Here is a 23,283-nt window from a genome sequence, read left to right as displayed (position 1 = left end):
CCTGCCATGGTTCAAGAAGAAGAACCGTGTATTTCACAGCAAGATCATTTTTCTGCATGATAATGCACCATCTCATGCTGCACATAAAACATCTGCATCTCTGGCTGATATGGGCATAAAAGGGGACAAACTTATGGTGTGACCCCCATGCTCCCCTGACCTCTACCCCATTCAGAACCTTTGGAGCATCATTAAAAGGAGTGTCTATGATGGCGGGAGGCAGTTCACATCTAAGCAACAGCTCTGGGAGGGTATTCTGTCCTCATGCAAAACAATTGAAGCAGAAACCATCCAAAACCTGACAAATTCAATGAACGAGAGAGTTCAGAAGCTCCTTTCGAACAAGGGGTCCTATGTGAAAATGTAACATCACCTAGAATAAAGTTTTGAGTTGAAAACTGTTTGATTTCAGTTTCTAACAACCTGCTAATGCTTATAATTTCAAAAATGACCATTTTTTTGGTCTTTATTAAAATGAAAAGGTTGATCGAAAAGTTTGGGGGATCTAAGAGTGTGGCAACCCAGTAGTCATGATTACTTTGAATTCTGACAATATGAGGGTCATGCTGCAGGTAGTGCAGCAAGAAGGCACTTATGTGTCTTGCGCATCTCGGAGCCCCAAAATTATTTTCCGGGCTAGATGCAGCTAAAAATTATTTTTAATTTTAAATCTGGTAGAGCTTATTATAGATGGCCTAATAGGATCAGTGCTGCACACTGCTACAAAGCCCAAATTATTTTCCAGTCAAGATACAGATAAACATGATTAGTAATTTGAAAGCTTAAAACGGTTGGTAGGGTGATTTTAAACAATCATCAAGCTTTTACTCTCCCCAGGATGACACAGGGGTAGAAAAGTCGTTTCGGATCCATGATTTGTTCATCTTTATGAACGTGAGTCTGTTTTTTATTATCAGTGGAGAGCCGCATGCGCTTATCTGTCAGCACACCACCAGCAGCGCTGAACACACGTTCAGACAGAACGCTGGCTGCGGGGCATGACAAGATCTCCAAGGCGTAAGTGGCTAGCTCCAGCCATTTATCCAGATTGGAAGCCCAAAAAGAGCAAGGGTCCAGTGACACAGTCGTGGCTTCAATGTTTACTTGGAGATACTCCTGTACCATCGTCTCTAGGCGTTGACTATGTGTCAGACTTCTTGTCTCCTGTGGCCTTGCAAAGGATGGGCTAAAAAAGTGGTGAAATGATTCCGCAAAATTGATGTTACCACCAGATACTGTGGTTCTGTTACGGTTTGAGTGCTGAACACTTGACGGTCCCACGGTTGGCAAGTTGGAACTGTGAGATTCACTACGTGCACCACTGGTATTTTGTGGAAAAGCACATGTAAGATTCTGCAACAGTCTCTGCTGATACTCCTGCATGCGTGCATCCCTTTCTATGGCAGGAATAATTTCTGCAAATTTACTTTTGTACTGGGGATCTAACAGTGTGGCAACCCAGTAGTCAGGATTATTTCTAATTCTCACAATTCGAGGGTCATGTTGCAGGTAGTGCAGCAAGAAGGCACTCATGTGTGTTGCGCATCCAGGAGCACCAAGTCCCTGTTGTGTTGGTGGCGAGGTAACAATCATGCTTCCTTCCTCTGTCCTCTCCCCCCAACCTCGCACAACAGAAATGTGATCAAGGTCTCCCTCATCTGATGAGTCTTCCATCAGTTCGTCCTCCACTTCTTCCTGGGCTCCTGCACCTTCCTCACTAGTTTGGCTGCTACCATGCGCCCTGGTAAAACCATCTCCCCCACCCTCACATGCCTGCCGCCTTGGTGCTGCCGACCGTCTGGACCTTGCAGATGTTAGCCCTTCCGCATACAACTCCTCCTCCTCTACTTCCTCCACCTCCTCTTGTGCCACCACCTGACTCCGAATTCTGTTTAACATGTGCTCCAGCATGTAAATCACCGGAATAGTCATGCTGATAATGGCATCGTCAGCACTAAACATCTTCGTCGCCATTTCAATACTGTGCAGAAGGGTGCATAGGTCCCTGATCTGAGACCACTCCTCCAGCGTGATTTGCCCCACCTCTGAATCTCGTTAGCCCAGGCTATACGTCAGAACGTATTGCACCAGGGCTTGTCGGTGCTGCCACAGTCGCTGCAACATGTGCAGAGTTGAATTCCACCGGGTAGGCACATCGCATTTTAGCCGGTGAAGTGGCAGGCCCAATGACTTCTGTAGAGATGTAAGTCGCTGAGCTGCGGGATGCGAACGGCGGAAGTGAGCACACAGCGACCGTGCCCTCTGCAGAAGGCCATCTAGTCTGGGATAGTGGGCTAAAAATTGCTGGACAACCAGGTTCAACACGTGAGCCATACATGGCACGTGTGTGACATTGCCCCGGCGAAGGGCCGCACCCAGGTTTGCAGCATTGTCGCACACGGCCTTCCCTGGTTTCAGGTCCAGTGGAGACAACCATTCATGAAATTGGTTCTCCAGAGCTGACCACAACTCCTCAGCTGTGTGACTCACATTTCCCAGACATTTCAATGTAAAAACCGCCTGATGACGTTGAGCCCTACTGCCAGCATAGTAAGGAGGTGTGCAGGATCCCTTCTGCGCAGTTAGAAAGCTTGTGGCATGACCAGACAGGCTTTGGGTGCAGGTGGAAGACCGAGAGGAGGTTGAGGAGGCAGAAGCAGTGGAGGAACTTTGACATAAAGAGGATTGACGCACAACTCGTGGGGACGGCAAGACTTGGACAGCAGCCCCTTGTCCTGCTGTCACCATAGTTACCCAGTGCCCAGTCAGCGACATGTAACGCCCCTGTCCATGCCTACTCGTCCAAGTGTCTGTGGTGAAATGCACCCTGTCACACACAGAGTTTCTCAAAGAAGCGGTGATGTTGTGTGCGACATGATGGTGGAGCGCAGGCACACCTTTCTTTGAGAAGTAGTGCCAACTGGGCATCTGGTACTGGGGCACTGCGACGGACATAAGGTCTCGAAAATCCTCTGTGTCCACCAGGCGGAAAGGCAGCATTTCTGTAGCCAAGAGCTTGCAGATGGTGAAATTCAACCTCTTAGCTTTCTCATGGCTAGGAGGAAATGGTCTTTTACTTGTCCACATCTGAGGGACCGAGGGCTGGCTATTGTGCTTAGACGGGGTTGATAAGGGTGTCCCCGGCAAACTGCCGGTCTGTGAGGAAGATGCAGGCGGACATGTTAGGTTGCCTTGATCCAAAGGTGGTGCTATCGATGTCGGACAGCGCTCAACACCAGCTGCTGTTACCACCTCCAAAGAAAATGATGACCTGCCAATCACGCTGGCTGTTGCGGGTAAAGAGGTGGCAGGTCTGCGCCCCAAAACAGGTGTGACTGCTGTCCCCCCAGTCACAGAGGATGAAGAGGCCGCGGATGCACAAGATATGGCAGACGGTGGTTGGCCCGGCTGGCTAGGCCGCATTGTAGCACACTGAGCTTCCCACTGCAACTTATGCTTCATGTCCATGTGCCGGTTCATGCATGAAGTACTCAAACTATGTATTTTTTGGCCTCTACTTAGCTTTTGCTGACAAATGTTACAGATAACACGAGTTGGGTCATCTTTATCGATCTGAAAAAATGCCCAGGCTATGCAAGGCTTAGCACCCATGCGACCTGAAGAGCCACCACGACTTGTGGTGAGAGGCAGAGTTGTGTTTGAGGATGCAGTTGTTGACGTGCTTCCAGTACTACGTCTCTGTCCAGGAAGGCGCAACCTGACCTCGTCGTCACTAGCATCTTCCTCCACCTCCTCTGCTGACCTCATCTCTTGGCTGACTGTGGGTTGACAGTAAGTGGGATCTCCAACCTCATCATCATCACCCTCTGTGTTATCACACCCGTCGTCCTCAGAGCCAACCTGTTCCTGCCCTGACAAAAAACTAAAGTTGTCGCTCCAATCAGGTATTTAAGTCTTATCATCGTCTTCCTCATTGTCTCCACCAACAGGAGTTACAGTTTGGGAATGAGGGTCTACATTATGGTCAGAACCTTCTGCGTCTGGTCCTGGATCCGACTCATAAAGATTCTGGGCATCAGTGCAGATCATTTCCTCGTCTGGATTCACAGAAGCACTGGAGTCGACCTCTGATTCCCAGGCTATAGTATGAGTAAACAGCTCTGCAGACTCAACCATCTGTTCTACCTCATACTCAGACGGGCAGCTGGAGATTTGGGAGCTGTGAGGAAGCAAGAGTATTTGTGATGTTGAAGTTGATGTGGAGGAGAGCCCACTTAAAGGAGCACTTGATATCCGTTGAAGCACCTGCTGTTTTTGTGCCTCATCTGGAATTTGTAGCGATTGGCGTGGCCGTAAGAAAGGGATCTTATCACATTGTCCGCTAAAAGAAGTATACATTTTAGTTTGGCTGGAAGATGGTCTTTCTTCTGCAGATGTTACTGTTGCTTTAACACCTACCCCACGGACACAACCTTTTTTCCCCTTCCCAACACGCCTATTCCACTTTCCACCAGCAGCAGGCCTTTTTCCACTCATTTTGGTGGTTAACTAATTCACAACTCTGGAGTTGTTTGCACAAAAAAACAATGGATGGGAACCGAGCAGAGCTGAGTGGCCAAACTGTGGTATTAGGCCAAAACTATTGGCTGGGTTAGATGCAGAAAAAAATATATTCAGTTTGCAACCTGATGGAGGTCAGTATAGATGGACTAATACAACAAGTCCCACACACAGCTAGAAGCCCAAATATTTTTTCAGAGGTACTGTAGATGCAGATAAAAATTTGTTTTAATTTGCAACCTGATGGAGGTCAGTATAGATGGACTAATACAACAAGTCCCACACACAGCTAGAAGCCCAAATATTTTTTCAGAGGTACTGTAGATGCAGATAAAAATTAGTTTTAATTTGCAACCTGATGGAGGTCAGTATAGATGGACTAATAGAATGATGCTATGCCCAAAAGATTTTACTTCACTAGGTGCAGTAAAAAAATTGGTATTCTATACACAGGTGGTATATCTTGCAACACAGATAGGCTACTCCACTGACTAACACACTCTGCAATAGGCCAAAAAGGATTAGCTTTGCTAGATTCAGCCAAATGCTGTGAAAAAAACTTGCACAGCACTGGCACAGACCTGCCTGGCAAAAACTGATAGGAACTGATGTAACCTAGTCCTGAAAAGGACTCCAATTACAATTAGTCTTTACTCCCACAACCTATCTATTTAAGAGCACAGACCTCCCTGATAAAAGTCATAGGAAACGCTGTAACCTAGTCCTTAAAAGGACTGCAATCACAACTATTCCCTACTCCCAAGCTATCTGTAGATTTGTGCGAAAATTGGCTTGAAATTAACAAGGTATAGCGCACACAGCAACAGCGGTGCCGTCTAACACGCAGCTGCAGCAGTGAGAAAATGGTGGCGACGGGGAAAATGGCTTGGTCTTATAGGGCAAGGACATGTGACATACACTGCCAATGACACATGCCCTTGCTTGTGTGAAAAAAAGCACTTCGCTCCGTGTGTGCGCTGCTGATAGGCTGACAGATTGCACCTCCCCACTGCAAATGCGGGAAAGAGAAAAAAAAATGGAGATCTTCATTGTTCCTGCAGAGATCCATCCCCTGCCCCTCCCCCCACCCCGCTGTACACTCAAACTGCGTATTAACATTAATTTTCATCATTACTGAGAAAAAATCCAGTTATGATTTTGGTGCACGAACAGTTATCGAACATAACCTCGAACAGCCGAATTTTTATCAAATTGTTCGTGTTCGCCGAACGGCTCGAACACCGCCCAAAACAGCTCGAATTTGAGATTGGCGAACAGTTCGAGTAGAACAACGCTCATCTCTACTGTCAACCCACAGTCAGCCAAGAGATGAGGTCAGCAGAGGAGGTGGAGGAAGATGCTAGTGATGACGAGGTCAGGTTGCGCCTTCCTGGACAGAGACGTAGTACTGGAAGCACGTCAACAACTGCATCCTCAAACACAACTCTGCCTCTCACCACAAGTCGTGGTGGCTCTTCAGGTCGCATGGGTGCTAAGCCTTGCATAGCCTGGGCATTTTTTCAGATCGATAAAGATGACCCAACTCGTGTTATCTGTAACATTTGTCAGCAAAAGCTAAGTAGAGGCCAAAAAATACATAGTTTGAGTACTTCATGCATGAACCGGCACATGGACATGAAGCATAAGTTGCAGTGGGAAGCTCAGTGTGCTACAATGCGGCCTAGCCGGCCGGGCCAACCACCGTCTGCCATATCTTGTGCATCCGCGGCCTCTTCATCCTCTGTGACTGGGGGGACAGCAGTCACACCTGTTTTGGGGCGCAGACCTGCCACCTCTTTACCCGCAACAGCCAGCGTGATTGGCAGGTCATCATTTTCTTTGGAGGTGGTAACACCAGCTGGTGTTGAGCGCTGTCCGACATCGATAGCACCACCTTTGGATCAAGGCAACCTAACATGTCCGCCTGCATCTTCCTCACAGACCGGCAGTTTGCCGGGGACACCCTTATCAACCCCGTCTAAGCACAATAGCCAGCCCTCGGTCCCTCAGATGTGGACAAGTAAAAGACCATTTCCTCCTAGCCATGAGAAAGCTAAGAGGTTGAATTTCACCATCTGCAAGCTCTTGGCTACAGAAATGCTGCCTTTCCGCCTGGTGGACACAGAGGATTTTCGAGACCTTATGTCCGTCGCAGTGCCCCAGTACCAGATGCCCAGTCGGCACTACTTCTCAAAGAAAGGTGTGCCTGCGCTCCACCAGCATGTCGCACACAACATCACCGCTTCTTTGAGAAACTCTGTGTGTGACAGGGTGCATTTCACCACAGACACTTGGACGAGTAGGCATGGACAGGGGCGTTACATGTCGCTGACTGGGCACTGGGTAACTATGGTGACAGCAGGACAAGGGGCTGCTGTCCAAGTCTTGCCGTCCCCACGAGTTGTGCGTCAATCCTCTTTATGTCAAAGTTCCTCCACTGCTTCTGCCTCCTCAACCTCCTCTCGGTCTTCCACCTGCACCCAAAGCCTGTCTGGTCATGCCACAAGCTTTCTAACTGCGCAGAAGGGATCCTGCACACCTCCTTACTATGTTGGCAGTAGGGCTCAACGTCATCAGGCGGTTTTTACATTGAAATGTCTGGGAAATGTGAGGAGTTGTGGTCAGCTGAGGAGTTGTGGTCAGCTCTGGAGAACCAATTTCATGAATGGTTGTCTCCACTGGACCTGAAACCAGGGAAGGACGTGTGCGACAATGCTGCAAACCTGGGTGCGGCCCTTCGCCGGGGCAATGTTACACACGTGCCTTGTATGGCTCACGTGTTGAACCTGGTTGTCCAGCAATTTTTAGCCCACTATCCCAGACTAGATGGCCTTCTGCAGAGGGCACGGTCGCTGTGTGCTCACTTTCGCCGTTCGCATCCCGCAGCTCAGCGATTTACATCTCTACAGAAGTCGTTGGGCCTGCCACTTCAACGGCTAAAATGCGATGTGCCTACCCGGTGGAATTCAACTCTGCACATGTTGCAGCGACTGTGGCAGCACCGACAAGCCCTGGTGCAATACGTTCTGACGTATAGCCTGGGCCAACGAGATCCAGAGGTGGGGCAAATCACGCTGGAGGAGTGGTCTCAGATCAGGGACCTATGCACCCTTCTGCACAGTTTTGAAATGGCGACGAAGATGTTTAGTGCTGACGATGCCATTATCAGCATGACTATTCCGGTGATTTACATGCTGGAGCACATGTTAAACAGAATTCGGAGTCAGGTGGTGGCACAAGAGGAGGTGGAGGAAGTAGAGGAGGAGGAGTTGTATGCGGAAGGGCTAACATCTGCAAGGTCCAGACGGTCGGCAGCACCAAGGCGGCAGGCATGTGAGGGTGGGGGAGATGGTTTTACCAGGGCGCATGGTAGCAGCCAAACTAGTGAGGAAGGTGCAGGAGCCCAGGAAGAAGTGGAGGACAAACTGATGGAAGACTCATCAGATGAGGGAGACCTTGATCACATTTCTGTTGTGCGAGGTTGGGGGGAGAGGACAGAGGAAGGAAGCATGATTGTTACCTCGCCACCAACACAACAGGGACTTGGTGCTCCTGGATGCGCAACACACATGAGTGCCTTCTTGCTGCACTACCTGCAACATGACCCTCGAATTGTGATAATTAGAAATAATCCTGACTACTGGGTTGCCACACTGTTAGATCCCCGGTACAAAAGTAAATTTGCAGAAATTATTCCTGCCATAGAAAGGGATGCACGCATGCAGGAGTATCAGCAGAGACTGTTGCAGAATCTTACATGTGCTTTTCCACAAAATACCAGTGGTGCACGTAGTGAATCTCACAGTTCCAACTTGCCAACCGTGGGACCGTCAAGTGTTCAGCACTCAAACCGTAACAGAACCACAGTATCTGGTGGTAACATCAATTTTGCGGAATCATTTCACCACTTTTTTAGCCCATCCTTTGCAAAGCCACAGGAGACAAGAAGTCTGACACATAGTCAACGCCTAGAGACGATGGTACATGAGTATCTCCAAGTAAACATTGAAGCCACGACTGTGTCACTGGACCCTTGCTCTTTTTGGGCTTCCAATCTGGATAAATGACCGGAGCTAGCCACTTACGCCTTGGAGATCTTGTCATGCCCCGCAGCCAGCGTTCTGTCTGAACGTGTGTTCAGCGCTGCTGGTGGTGTGCTGACAGATAAGCGCACGCGGCTCTCCACTGATAATGTAGACAGACTCACGTTCATAAAGATGAACAAATCATGGATCCGAAACGACTTTTCTACCCCTGTGTCATCCTGGGGAGAGTAAAAGCTTGATGATTGGTTAAAATCACCTCACCAACCGTTTTAAGCTTTCAAATTACTAATCATGTTTATCTGTATCTTGGCTACAAAATAATTTGGGCTTTGTAGCAGTGTGCAGTACTGATTCTATTAGGCCATCTATACTAAGCTCCACCAGATTTAAAATTACTAATCATGTTTATCTGTATCTTGGCTGGAAAATAATTTGGGCTTTGTAGCAGTGTGCAGTACTGATTCTATTAGGCCATCTATAGTAAGCTCCACCAGATTTAAAATTAATAATAATTTTTAGCTGCATCTAGCCCGGAAAATAATTTTGGGGCTCCGAGATGCGCAAGACGCATAAGTGCCTTCTTGCTGCACAACCTGCAACATGACCCTCAGATTGTCAGAATTCGAAGTAATCCTGACTACTGGGTTGCCACACTCTTAGATCTCCCACACTCTTCGATCAAAGTTTTCATTTTAATAAAATGGTCATTTTTGAAATTATAAGCATTAGCAGGTTATTAGAAACAGTTTTCAACTCAAAACTTTATTCTAGGTGATGTTACATTTGCACATAGGACCCCTTGTTCGAAAGAAGCTTCTGAACTCTCTCGTCCATTGAATTTGTCAGGTTTTGGATGGTTTCTGCTTCAATTGTTTTGCATGAGGACAGAATACCCTCCCAGAGCTGTTGCTTAGATGTGAACTGCCTCCCGCCATCATAGACACTCCTTTTGATGATGCTCCAGAGGTTCTGAATGGGGTAGAGGTCAGGGGAGCATGGGGGTCACACCATAAGTTTGTCCCCTTTTATGCCCATATCAGCCAGAGATGCAGATGTGTTATGTGCAGCATGAGACGGTGCATTATCATGCATGAAAATGATCTTGCTGTGGAATACACGGTTCTTCTTCTTGAACCATGGCAGGAAGTGCTGTTTGAGAAACTCCACATACATTATGGAGTTCATCTTTACCCCTTCAGGGATCCTAAAGGGGCCGACAATCTCTCTCCCCATGATTCCAGCCCAAAACATTACTCCACCTCCTCCTTGTTGGCGCTGTAGCCATGTTTGCGTGGGGTGTCCATCAACCAGCCATCCTCCACTGCATCCATCTGGACCATCGAGCGTTGCACGGCACTCATCCGTGAACAAAACAGTTTTGAAATCAGTCTTCATGTATTGTTTGGCCCACTGGAGCCGTTTCTGCTTGTGTGCAGTGGATAGAGGAGGTCGACAGGATGGCGTACGCACAGCTGCAAACCTCTGAAGGACCCTGTATCTTGTTGTTCGGGGGTCGTTGGAGGCACCAGCAGCTTCAAAAACTTGTCTGCTGCTATGACAAGGCTTTTTTGCCACTGCTCTTTTAACCTGACGTAATTGCCTGTAGGAAAGAGTCCTCAATTTGCCCTTATCAGCACGCACACGTGTGTACTGTGAATCAGCTACATACTTCTTGATTGCCAAGACACTTCATCCTGATCATCGCACAATGTTGATTGTAGTCATGCCTTGACCTAAACACTCCACAATTTGTTGCTTCTCAGCAGCCGACACATCCTTTTTCTTTCCCATTTTGGCAGAAAATGTAGGCTGCTTAATAATGTGGGACAGCCTTCTTAAGTAGTCTTGCCTTTCATTGGACACACCTGCCAAACTAATTAGCACAGGTGTCTGCAATTGCTTACAGTGATATAAAGAGCCCTGACACACATCACCATCAATGAGTTTAACTGACAAACAAACAAATTCTTCCCTTATCACTCCTAAACACTTTTTGCATAATAATTTGGAACTCACTGTACATGTGCTTTTCCACAAAACACCAGTGGTTCACGTAGTGAATGTTACAGTTCTAACTTGCCAACCGTGGTCTGTATGGAGTTGTTCAATAAAGGGCCCAAAATTAAGATAACATAGACGGGAGAGGTCTCTATGAATAGGAATTCCTAAATATTTGATACCCTGTGAGGGCCAGGCAAAGGGAAAGTTGGACTGGATGGAATCCTGTATGGATTTGGGGAGGGAGACATCGAGGGCCTCAGACTTCGCTGCATTGATTTTAAAATTTGACCATGTAACAAAGTGATCTATTTCAGCCATAACAGCAGGGATGGATATATGTGATTGAGTGATATATACTAGGACATAATCAGCAAATAGAGAGCACTTGTACTCGGTGCCTCCCACCTCAATCCACCTAATATTGGGGTTATGGCGAATTGATGAGAGCAGGTGCTCCGTCACTAGGATGTATAAGAGAGGGGACAGAGGACATCCCTGCCTTGTCCCATTGGTGATTATGAAAGGTGATGAAAATGTTCTGACGCGCCCCCTGGGCCTTGGGACACCCGGAGCCGGACCCTTTTTGGTGGATGCTGGTGGTTGTAGTCTCCGTGGCGGCGACCCGGTTCCATGGCTCAGGGCGGTCAAACCAGTGGCGGAACTATTTATGTGGTTATGATGTTTAAACGTCCGACTACGCCACCCGTGGATTGCGGTCAGAGTGAACCGCCGCTGCAGGGCAGACCGCTGAGGCTGGTGTTGTGGGTGCAGCAGAGCGTAGCATAACTCCCCACGGGAGGAGTATAGCCTCAGGGCAGTGTATGCGGAGGATGGGGGTGATGGTGCAGGGCAGCAGCAGTAATGACACGGAGTCAGTGATGCAGTCCAGGGCCTTTACTCACAGTTCTTATTATCCAGACCACTTCTGCAGGTAACGGCTGCCCACGTCGTACTGTGCTCACCAGGTGAGGGGCTCAGACAACTCCCAGATAACTTTGGAGCGCTTCACAGGACCCCCTTTGTGTGTCCTTTGTCTGGCCTTTCTTACCAACCCTTCTGTCCGGCTGCCTCGGGCCTCCTCTTGGTAAACTTGGCGTCAGTTTCCCTGACCCTATGTGGTGCCTTCCTAGCGGGTGTAGCAAGGGGCTGCCCCACATAAAATGTCACAGCCTCCGGTTTCTAGCTGAGGGTCGTTTCCCGCCTCCACTAGTTTCGGGGACCGGTCTCCCCCTTTGGCCTGACCCCTCCACGCAGGTGGATTCGGGCGTGCGGTGGCGACTCGCCCGTCCGCACCCCTGGGATCCCTTCGTTCCTCGTTCCTGGAGCCTTCTCCACTCCTCTTCCTTCCTTCTCCCTCTTCCAGGCCTGGGCCTCTGTTACTAGGCCCGCCTCCGGAGCAGAGCTCATGCAGAGCCCCTGCTCCCTGTCACTTCTGCTCAGACTTCTCTGCACTGAACTAAGATGGTGCCCACCTTTTATACTCCCTTCTCAATGCACCCAGGAACTGCTTCCTCCCTGCTCCTGCACTACAGGGTTCCCCTTCCTCAGTGTTCCCTCCCCCCACTCCAGCCAGGGACAGCGACTGTCGTGCCCATCTCAGGGGCATATTGGTCGCCCTGCCCCACGGCAATGTGGTGTAATGCATGCAGGTGTCGGGTCCTGATCCACACTCCATCCTTACCTGAGAGTGAGATATCACACCTCTAGGTGAGGTGCAATACCTCTGTAGCAACCGAGCCCTCAGGGTGCTACAGTTCCATTAATCTTCAGCCTAAGTGACGTATTGCGATATGGGGCCGTGATTTTGGCTATAAAAGGGTCCCCTAGACCCCTACCCCAAGCATTTTAAGAGAATAATATATGGCATGCCAGGAGACTCTATGGAATGCTTTCTCAGCATCCAACGAGAGTATCTAATTACAAATTTTTAACTGCATCTAGCCCAGGAAATACTTTGTGCCTAGTAGCAGTGTCTGCTAGTCAGCGGATAATCCCGGCTGTTAAGCAAGCTACACCACCTGTAATTTGGACACTTAATTTTTTCAAAGGAAATGCTTCGGGACCACGGGATACTCAGTGAAGAGCATCAGGAGGCACCCCAAGGCATAGGGGCTGGGACTGGCGGTAGGATGCCTTGCGGTGGACAGCCGAGCTCGATCCTTATAAAAGCTTTTTAACTGCAGCAGCTTTAGTGGACGCTACTGGAGCTGGAATTATGCGGCTGCTGGCATGAGACTTGCCCTCCAAAAGATCCTTGTAAAAGGATTTAAAGTGTATTCATTCAAATTAGAGAGACAATTTAAATTAAAAAGCTTAGAGCTGCCTCCACCACAGGGGGGCTCGCTCGACCCACCAGCGGACAGGCACCAGTATTGGGAGAGGGGGGCTGGCCGTCAGGGTCCACCGCGGCTCTGGCACAAACCCGGCGACACGGAGGTGGCACGGGCAGGAACGGACTGGCCGTGTCGGCTTCTCACTTTTTGGATTTTAGAAGGGCATGACATGCCTATATCTGTGTCCCCCCTCCTTTTACTCCTCCACCTCTTTTCTTTTTGCATGACTATATGTACTTGTCACTTTTCCATGTGTTAGTTGTGTCTTCTGAGCAGTTTGTCAGCTTTTGGACACCTTTGAAGGTGTTTTCTATGTGTTTCTATGTGTTTTTGTATGCCTGCCATTGGTTTTAACGGTGTTCGAAGGTGTTCGACGAACAGTTCGACGAACAGTTCGGCGAACACACGGGTGTTCGACGAACCGAACCGAACTCGAACGCTACGGGGGTGGCTCAACACTAAAAACAATGTTCGCTGCAGCGATTCACAGCTCAGGTGGGTGAATCTGTTCACAGGACAAATCTGGCCTTTATGGAAGAGTGGGAAGAAGAAAGTTATTTTTGAATGCAAGCTGTTATGATAGTGTGGCAACTCACTTGGGAAAATAGGCAACACACTAACAACTGCAACTGACTCTGCCGGTTCCTAAACAGATCCCAACCCCCCAGTCCCTAGTGGTTCCTGCGTGAGCTGATATAGCATTATTCACAGACTAGACGATGGCAACTCAGACCTATGCTGCCTGAAAGGCCGTAGAGCGTGCCTAATAGTGTTGAGCCACCCCCGTAGTGTTCGAGTTCGGTTCGGTTCATCGAACACCCGTGTGTTCGCCGAACTGTTCGTCGAACTGTTCGTCGAACACCTTCGAACACCGTTAAAACCAATGGCAGGCAAACAAAAACACATAGAAACACATAGAAAACACCTTCAAAGGTGTCCAAAAGCTGACAAACTGCTCAGAAGACACAACTAACACATGGAAAAGTGACAAGTACATATAGTCATGCGAAAAGAAAAGAGGTGGAGGAGTAAAAGGAGGGGGGACACAGATATAGGCATGTCATGCCCTTCTAAAATCCAAAAAGTGAGAAGCCGACACGGCCAGTCCGTTCCTGCCCGTGCCACCTCCGTGTCGCCGGGTTTGTGCCAGAGCCGCGGTGAACCCTGACGGCCAGCCCCCTCTCCCAATACTGGTGCCTGTCTGCTGGTGGGTCGAGCGAGCCCCCCTGTGGTGGAGGCAGCTCTAAGCTTTTTAATTTAAATTGTCTCTCTAATTTGAATGAATACACTTTAAATCCTTTTACAAGGATCTATTGGAGGGAAAGTCTCATGCCAGCAGCCGCATAATTCCAGCTCCAGTAGCGTCCACTAAAGCTGCTGCAGTTAAAAAGCTTTTATAAGGATCGAGCTCGGCTGTCCACCGCAAGGCATCCTACCGCCAGTCCCAGCCCCTATGCCTTGGGGTGCCTCCTGATGCTCTTCACTGAGTATCCCGTGGTCCCGAAGCATTTCCTTTGAAAAAATTAAGTGTCCAAACTACAGGTGGTGTAGCTTGCTTAACAGCCGGGATTATCCGCTGACTAGCAGACACTGCTACTAGGCACAAAGTATTTCCTGGGCTAGATGCAGTTAAAAATTTGTAATTAGATACTCTCGTTGGATGCTGAGAAAGCATTCCATAGAGTCTCCTGGCATGCCATATATTATTCTCTTAAAATGCTTGGGGTAGGGGTCTAGGGGACCCTTTTATAGCCAAAATCACGGCCCTATATCGCAATACGTCACTTAGGCTGAAGATAAATGGAACTGTAGCACCCTGAGGGCTCGGTTGCTACAGAGGTATTGCACCTCACCTAGAGGTGTGATATCTCACTCTCAGGTAAGGATGGAGTCTGGATCAGGACCCGACACCTGCATGCATTACACCACATTGCCGTGGGGCAGGGCGACCAATATGCCCCTGAGATGGGCACGACAGTCGCTGTCCCTGGCTGGAGTGGGGGGAGGGAACACTGAGGAAGGGGAACCCTGTAGTGCAGGAGCAGGGAGGAAGCAGTTCCTGGGTGCATTGAGAAGGGAGTATAAAAGGTGGGCACCATCTTAGTTCAGTGCAGAGAAGTCTGAGCAGAAGTGACAGGGAGCAGGGGCTCTGCATGAGCTCTGCTCCGGAGGCGGGCCTAGTAACAGAGGCCCAGGCCTGGAAGAGGGAGAAGGAAGGAAGAGGAGTGGAGAAGGCTCCAGGAACGAGGAACGAAGGGATCCCAGGGGTGCGGACGGGCGAGTCGCCACCGCACGCCCGAATCCACCTGCGTGGAGGGGTCAGGCCAAAGGGGGAGACCGGTCCCCGAAACTAGTGGAGGCGGGAAACGACCCTCAGCTAGAAACCGGAGGCTGTGACATTTTATGTGGGGCAGCCCCTCGCTACACCCGCTAGGAAGGCACCACATAGGGTCAGGGAAACTGACGCCAAGTTTACCAAGAGGAGGCCCGAGGCAGCCGGACAGAAGGGTTGGTAAGAAAGGCCAGACAAAGGACACACAAAGGGGGTCCTGTGAAGCGCTCCAAAGTTATCTGGGAGTTGTCTGAGCCCCTCACCTGGTGAGCACAGTACGACGTGGGCAGCCGTTACCTGCAGAAGTGGTCTGGATAATAAGAACTGTGAGTAAAGGCCCTGGACTGCATCACTGACTCCGTGTCATTACTGCTGCTGCCCTGCACCATCACCCCCATCCTCCGCATACACTGCCCTGAGGCTATACTCCTCCCGTGGGGAGTTATGCTACGCTCTGCTGCACCCACAACACCAGCCTCAGCCGTCTGCCCTGCAGCGGCGGTTCACTCTGACCGCAATCCACGGGTGGCGTAGTCGGACGTTTAAACATCATAACCACATAAATAGTTCCGCCGCTGGTTTGACCGCCCTGAGCCATGGAACCGGGTCGCCGCCACGGAGACTACAACCACCAGCATCCACCAAAAAGGGTCCGGCTCCGGGTGTCCCAAGGCCCAGGGGGCGCGTCAGAACATTTTCATCACCTTTCATAATCACCAATGGGACAAGGCAGGGATGTCCTCTGTCCCCTCTCTTATACATCCTAGTGACGGAGCACCTGCTCTCATCAATTCGCCATAACCCCAATATTAGGTGGATTGAGGTGGGAGGCACCGAGTACAAGTGCTCTCTATTTGCTGATTATGTCCTAGTATATATCACTCAATCACATATATCCATCCCTGCTGTTATGGCTGAAATAGATCACTTTGTTACATGGTCAAATTTTAAAATCAATGCAGCGAAGTCTGAGGCCCTCGATGTCTCCCTCCCCAAATCCATACAGGATTCCATCCAGTCCAACTTTCCCTTTGCCTGGCCCTCACAGGGTATCAAATATTTAGGAATTCCTATTCATAGAGACCTCTCCCGTCTATGTTATCTTAATTTTGGGCCCTTTATTGAACAACTCCATACAGACCACGGTTGGCAAGTTAGAACTGTAACATTCACTACGTGAACCACTGGTGTTTTGTGGAAAAGCACATGTACAGTGAGTTCCAAATTATTATGCAAAAAGTGTTTAGGAGTGATAAGGGAAGAATTTGTTTGTTTGTCAGTTAAACTCATTGATGGTGATGTGTGTCAGGGCTCTTTATATCACTGTAAGCAATTGCAGACACCTGTGCTAATTAGTTTGGCAGGTGTGTCCAATGAAAGGCAAGACTACTTAAGAAGGCTGTCCCACATTATTAAGCAGCCTACATTTTCTGCCAAAATGGGAAAGAAAAAGGATGTGTCGGCTGCTGAGAAGCAACAAATTGTGGAGTGTTTAGGTCAAGGCATGACTACAATCAACATTGTGCGATGATCAGGATGAAGTGTCTTGGCAATCAAGAAGTATGTAGCTGATTCACAGTACACACGTGTGCGTGCTGATAAGGGCAAATTGAGGACTCTTTCCTACAGGCAATTACGTCAGGTTAAAAGAGCAGTGGCAAAAAAGCCTTGTCATAGCAGCAGACAAGTTTTTGAAGCTGCTGGTGCCTCCAACGACCCCCGAACAACAAGATACAGGGTCCTTCAGAGGTTTGCAGCTGTGCGTACGCCATCCTGTTGACCTCCTCTATCCACTGCACACAAGCAGAAACGGCTCCAGTGGGCCAAACAATACATGAAGACTGATTTCAAAACTGTTTTGTTCACAGATGAGTGCCGTGCAACGCTCGATGGTCCAGATGGATGCAGTGGAGGATGGCTGGTTGATGGACACCCCACGCAAACATGGCTACAGCGCCAACAAGGAGGAGGTGGAGTAATGTTTTGGGCTGGAATCATGGGGAGAGAGATTGTCGGCCCCTTTAGGATCCCTGAAGGGGTAAAGATGAACTCCATAATGTATGTGGAGTTTCTCAAACAGCACTTCCTGCCATGGTTCAAGAAGAAGAACCGTGTATTCCACAGCAAGATCATTTTCATGCATGATAATGCACCGTCTCATGCTGCACATAACACATCTGCATCTCTGGCTGATATGGGCATAAAAGGGGACAAACTTATGGTGTGACCCCCATGCTCCCCTGACCTCTACCCCATTCAGAACCTCTGGAGCATCATCAAAAGGAGTGTCTATGATGGTGGGAGGCAGTTCACATCTAAGCAACAGCTCTGGGAGGGTATTCTGTCCTCATGCAAAACAATTGAAGCAGAAACCATCCAAAACCTGACAAATTCAATGGACGAGAGAGTTCAGAAGCTCCTTTCGAACAAGAGGTCCTATGTGCAAATGTAACATCACCTAGAATAAAGTTTTGAGTTGAAAACTGTTTCTAATAACCTGCTAATGCTTATAATTTCAAAAATGACCATTTTATTAAAATGAAAAGGTTGATCGAAGAGTGTGGGAGATCTAAGAGTGTGGCAACCCAGTAGTCAGGATTACTTCGAATTCTGACAATCTGAGGGTTATGTTGCAGGTTGTGCAGCAAGAAGGCACTTATGCGTCTTGCGCATCTCGGAGCCCCAAAATTATTTTCCGGGCTAGATGCAGCTAAAAATTATTATTAATTTTAAATCTGGTGGAGCTTACTATAGATGGCCTAATAGAATCAGTACTGCACACTGCTACAAAGCCCAAATTATTTTCCAGCCAAGATACAGATAAACATGATTAGTAATTTTAAATCTGGTGGAGCTTAGTATAGATGGCCTAATAGAATCAGTACTGCACACTGCTACAAAGCCCAAATTATTTTCCAGCCAAGATACAGATAAACATGATTAGTAATTTTAAATCTGGTGGAGCTTAGTATTGATGGCCTAATAGAATCAGTACTGCACACTGCTACAAAGCCCAAATTATTTTGTAGCCAAGATACAGATAAACATGATTAGTAATTTGAAAGCTTAAAACGGTTGGTGAGGTGATTTTAACCAATCATCAAGCTTTTACTCTCCCCAGGATGACACAGGGGTAGAAAAGTCGTTTCGGATCCATGATTTGTTCATCTTTATGAACGTGAGTCTGTCTACATTATCAGTGGAGAGCCGCGTGCGCTTATCTGTCAGCACACCACCAGCAGCGCTGAACACACGTTCAGACAGAACGCTGGCTGCGGGGCATGACAAGATCTCCAAGGCGTAAGTGGCTAGCTCCGGCCATTTATCCAGATTGGAAGCCCAAAAAGAGCAAGGGTCCAGTGACACAGTCGTGGCTTCAATGTTTACTTGGAGATACTCCTGTACCATCGTCTCTAGGCGTTGACTATGTGTCAGACTTCTTGTCTCCTGTGGCCTTGCAAAGGATGGGCTAAAAAAGTGGTGAAATGATTCCGCAAAATTGATGTTACCAGCAGATACTGTGGTTCTGTTACGGTTTGAGTGCTGAACACTTGACGGTCCCACGGTTGGCAAGTTGGAACTGTGAGATTCACTACGTGCACCACTGGTATTTTGTGGAAAAGCACATGTAAGATTCTGCAACAGTCTCTGCTGATACTCCTGCATGCGTGCATCCCTTTCTATGGCAGGAATAATTTCTGCAAATTTACTTTTGTACCGGGGATCGAACAGTGTGGCAACCCAGTAGTCAGGATTATTTCTAATTCTCACAATTCGAGGGTCATGTTGCAGGTAGTGCAGCAAGAAGGCACTCATGTGTGTTGCGCATCCAGGAGCACCAAGTCCCTGTTGTGTTGGTGGCGAGGTAACAATCATGCTTCCTTCCTCTGTCCTCTCTCCCCAACCTCGCACAACAGAAATGTGATCAAGGTCTCCCTCATCTGATGAGTCTTCCATCAGTTCGTCCTCCACTTCTTCCTGGGCTCCTGCACCTTCCTCACTAGTTTGGCTGCTACCATGCGCCCTGGTAAAACCATCTCCCCCACCCTCACATGCCTGCCGCCTTGGTGCTGCCGACCGTCTGGACCTTGCAGATGTTAGCCCTTCCGCATACAACTCCTCCTCCTCTACTTCCTCCACCTCCTCTTGTGCCACCACCTGACTCCGAATTCTGTTTAACATGTGCTCCAGCATGTAAATCACCGGAATAGTCATGCTGATAATGGCATCGTCAGCACTAAACATCTTCGTCGCCATTTCAAAACTGTGCAGAAGGGTGCATAGGTCCCTGATCTGAGACCACTCCTCCAGCGGGATTTGCCCCACCTCTGGATCTCGTTGGCCCAGGCTATACGTCAGAACGTATTGCACTAGGGCTTGTCGGTGCTGCCACAGTCGCTGCAACATGTGCAGAGTTGAATTCCACCGGGTAGGCACATCGCATTTTAGCCGGTGAAGTGGCAGGCCCAACGACTTCTGTAGGGATGTAAGTCGCTGAGCTGCGGGATGCGAGCGGCGAAAGTGAGCACACAGCGACCGTGCCCTCTGCAGAAGGCCATCTAGTCTGGGATAGTGGGCTAAAAATTGCTGGACAACCAGGTTCAACACGTGAGCCATACAAGGCACGTGTGTGACATTGCCCCGGCGAAGGGCCGCACCCACGTTTGCAGCATTGTCGCACACGGCCTTCCCTGGTTTCAGGTCCAGTGGAGACAACCATTCATGAAATTGGTTCTCCAGAGCTGACCACAACTCCTCAGCTGACCACAACTCCTCACATTTCCCAGACATTTCAATGTAAAAACCGCCTGATGACGTTGAGCCCTACTGCCAGCATAGTAAGGAGGTGTGCAGGATCCCTTCTGCGCAGTTAGAAAGCTTGTGGCATGACCAGACAGGCTTTGGGTGCAGGTGGAAGACCGAGAGGAGGTTGAGGAGGCAGAAGCAGTGGAGGAACTTTGACATAAAGAGGATTGACGCACAACTCGTGGGGACGGCAAGACTTGGACAGCAGCCCCTTGTCCTGCTGTCACCATAGTTACCCAGTGCCCAGTCAGCGACATGTAACACCCCTGTCCATGCCTACTCGTCCAAGTGTCTGTGGTGAAATGCACCCTGTCACACACAGAGTTTCTCAAAGAAGCGGTGATGTTGTGTGCGACATGCTGGTGGAGCGCAGGCACACCTTTCTTTGAGAAGTAGTGCCGACTGGGCATCTGGTACTGGGGCACTGCGACGGACATAAGGTCTCGAAAATCCTCTGTGTCTACCAGGCGGAAAGGCAGCATTTCTGTAGCCAAGAGCTTGCAGATGGTGAAATTCAACCTCTTAGCTTTCTCATGGCTAGGAGGAAATGGTCTTTTACTTGTCCACATCTGAGGGACCGAGGGCTGGCTATTGTGCTTAGACGGGGTTGATAAGGGTGTCCCCGGCAAACTGCCGGTCTGTGAGGAAGATGCAGGCGGACATGTTAGGTTGCCTTGATCCAAAGGTGGTGCTATCGATGTCGGACAGCGCTCAACACCAGCTGGTGTTACCACCTCCAAAGAAAATGATAACCTGCCAATCACGCTGGCTGTTGCGGGTAAAGAGATGGCAGGTCTGCGCCCCAAAACAGGTGTGACTGCTGTCCCCCCAGTCACAGAGGATGAAGAGGCCGCGGATGCACAAGATATGGCAGACGGTGGTTGGCCCGGCCGGCTAGGCCGCATTGTAGCACACTGAGCTTCCCACTGCAACTTATGCTTCATGTCCATGTGCCGGTTCATGCATGAAGTACTCAAACTATGTATTTTTTGGCCTCTACTTAGCTTTTGCTGACAAATGTTACAGATAACACGAGTTGGGTCATCTTTATCGATCTGAAAAAATGCCCAGGCTATGCAAGGCTTAGCACCCATGCGACCTGAAGAGCCACCACGACTTGTGGTGAGAGGCAGAGTTGTGTTTGAGGATGCAGTTGTTGACGTGCTTCCAGTACTACGTCTCTGTCCAGGAAGGCGCAACCTGACCTCGTCGTCACTAGCATCTTCCTCCACCTCCTCTGCTGACCTCATCTCTTGGCTGAATGTGGGTTGACAGTAAGTGGGATCTCCAACCTCATCATCATCACCCTGTGCGTTATCACACCTGTCGTCCTCAGAGCCAACCTGTTCCTGCCCTGACAAAAAACTAAAGTTGTCGCTCCAATCAGGTATTTGAGTCTTATCATCGTCTTCCTCATTGTCTCCACCAACAGGAGTTACAGTTTGGGAATGAGGGTCTACATTATGGTCAGAACCTTCTGCGTCTGGTCCTGGATCCGACTCATAAAGATTCTGGGCATCAGTGCAGATCATTTCCTCGTCTGGATTCACAGAAGCGCTGGAGTCGACCTCTGATTCCCAGGCTATAGTATGAGTAAACAGCTCTGCAAACTCAACCATCTGTTCTACCTCATACTCAGACGGGCAGCTGGAGATTTGGGAGCTGTGAGGAAGCAAGTGCCATTGGGGTGACACCTTTGAGGACTGGAGTATTTGTGATGTTGAAGTTGATGTGGAGGAGAGCCCACTTAAAGGAGCACTTGATATCCGTTGAAGCACCTGCTGTTTTTGTGCCTCATCTGGAATTTGTAGCGATTGGCGTGGCCGTAAGAAAGGGATCTTATCACATTGTCCGCTAAAAGAAGTAGACATTTTCGTTTGGCTGGAAGATGGTCTTTCTTCTGCAGATGTTACTGTTGCTTTAACACCTACCCCACGGACACAACCTTTTTTCCCCTTCCCAACACGCCTATTCCCCTTTCCACCAGCAGCAGGCCTTTTTCCACTCATTTTGGTGGTTAACTAATTCACAACTCTGGAGTTGTTTGCACAAAAAACAATGGATGGGAACCGAGCAGAGCTGAGTGGCCAAACTGTGGTATTAGGCCAAAACTATTGGCTGGGTTAGATGCAGAAAAAAATTATATTCAATTTGCAACCTGATGGAGGTCAGTATAGATGGACTAATAGAGAAAGTCCCACACACTGCTAGAAGGCCAAATATTTTTTCAGAGCTAGATGCAGATAAAAATTATTTTTAATTTGCAACCTGATGGAGGTCAGTATAGATGGACTAATACAACAAGTCCCACACACAGCTAGAAGCCCAATATTTTTTCAGAGGTAGATGCAGAAAAAAATATATTCAGTTTGCAACCTGATGGAGGTCTGTATAGATGGATTAATAGAACAAGTCCCACACACAGCTAGAAGCCCAATATTTTTTCAGAGGTAGATGCAGAAAAAAATATATTCAGTTTGCAACCTGATGGAGGTCTGTATAGATGGATTAATAGAACAAGTCCCACACACAGCTAGAAGCCCAATATTTTTTCAGAGGTAGATGCAGAAAAAAATATATTCAGTTTGCAACCTGATGGAGGTCAGTATAGATGGACTAATACAACAAGTCCCACACACAGCTAGAAGCCCAATATTTTTTCAGAGGTAGATGCAGAAAAAAATATATTCAGTTTGCAACCTGATGGAGGTCTGTATAGATGGATTAATAGAACAAGTCCCACACACAGCTAGAAGCCCAATATTTTTTCAGAGGTAGATGAAGAAAAAAATATATGCAGTTTGCAACCTGATGGAGGTCAGTATAGATGGACTAATACAACAAGTCCCACACACAGCTAGAAGCCCAATATTTTTTCAGAGTTAGATGCAGAAAAAAATTATATTCAATTTGCAACCTGATGGAGGTCAGTATAGATGGACTAATAGAATGATGCTATGCCCAAAAGATTTTACTTCACTAGGTGCAGTAAAAAAATTGGTATTCTATACACAGGTGGTATATCTTGCAACACAGATAGGCTACTCCACTGACTAACACACTCTGCAATAGGCCAAAAAGGATTAGCTTTGCTAGATTCAGCCAAATGCTGTGAAAAAAACTTGCACAGCACTGGCACAGACCTGCCTGGCAAAAACTGATAGGAACTGATGTAACCTAGTCCTGAAAAGGACTCCAATTACAATTAGTCTTTACTCCCACAATCTATCTATTTAAGAGCACA

This window comes from Phyllobates terribilis, unplaced genomic scaffold (assembly GCF_046119375.1).
Source record: "Phyllobates terribilis strain yellow unplaced genomic scaffold, ASM4611937v1 Scaffold_3__8_contigs__length_932513732, whole genome shotgun sequence".
In the NCBI taxonomy this organism is placed as follows: domain Eukaryota; kingdom Metazoa; phylum Chordata; class Amphibia; order Anura; family Dendrobatidae; genus Phyllobates; species Phyllobates terribilis.
The sequence above is the reverse complement of the archived record's forward strand: the minus strand, read 5'-3'. Positions refer to the sequence as shown.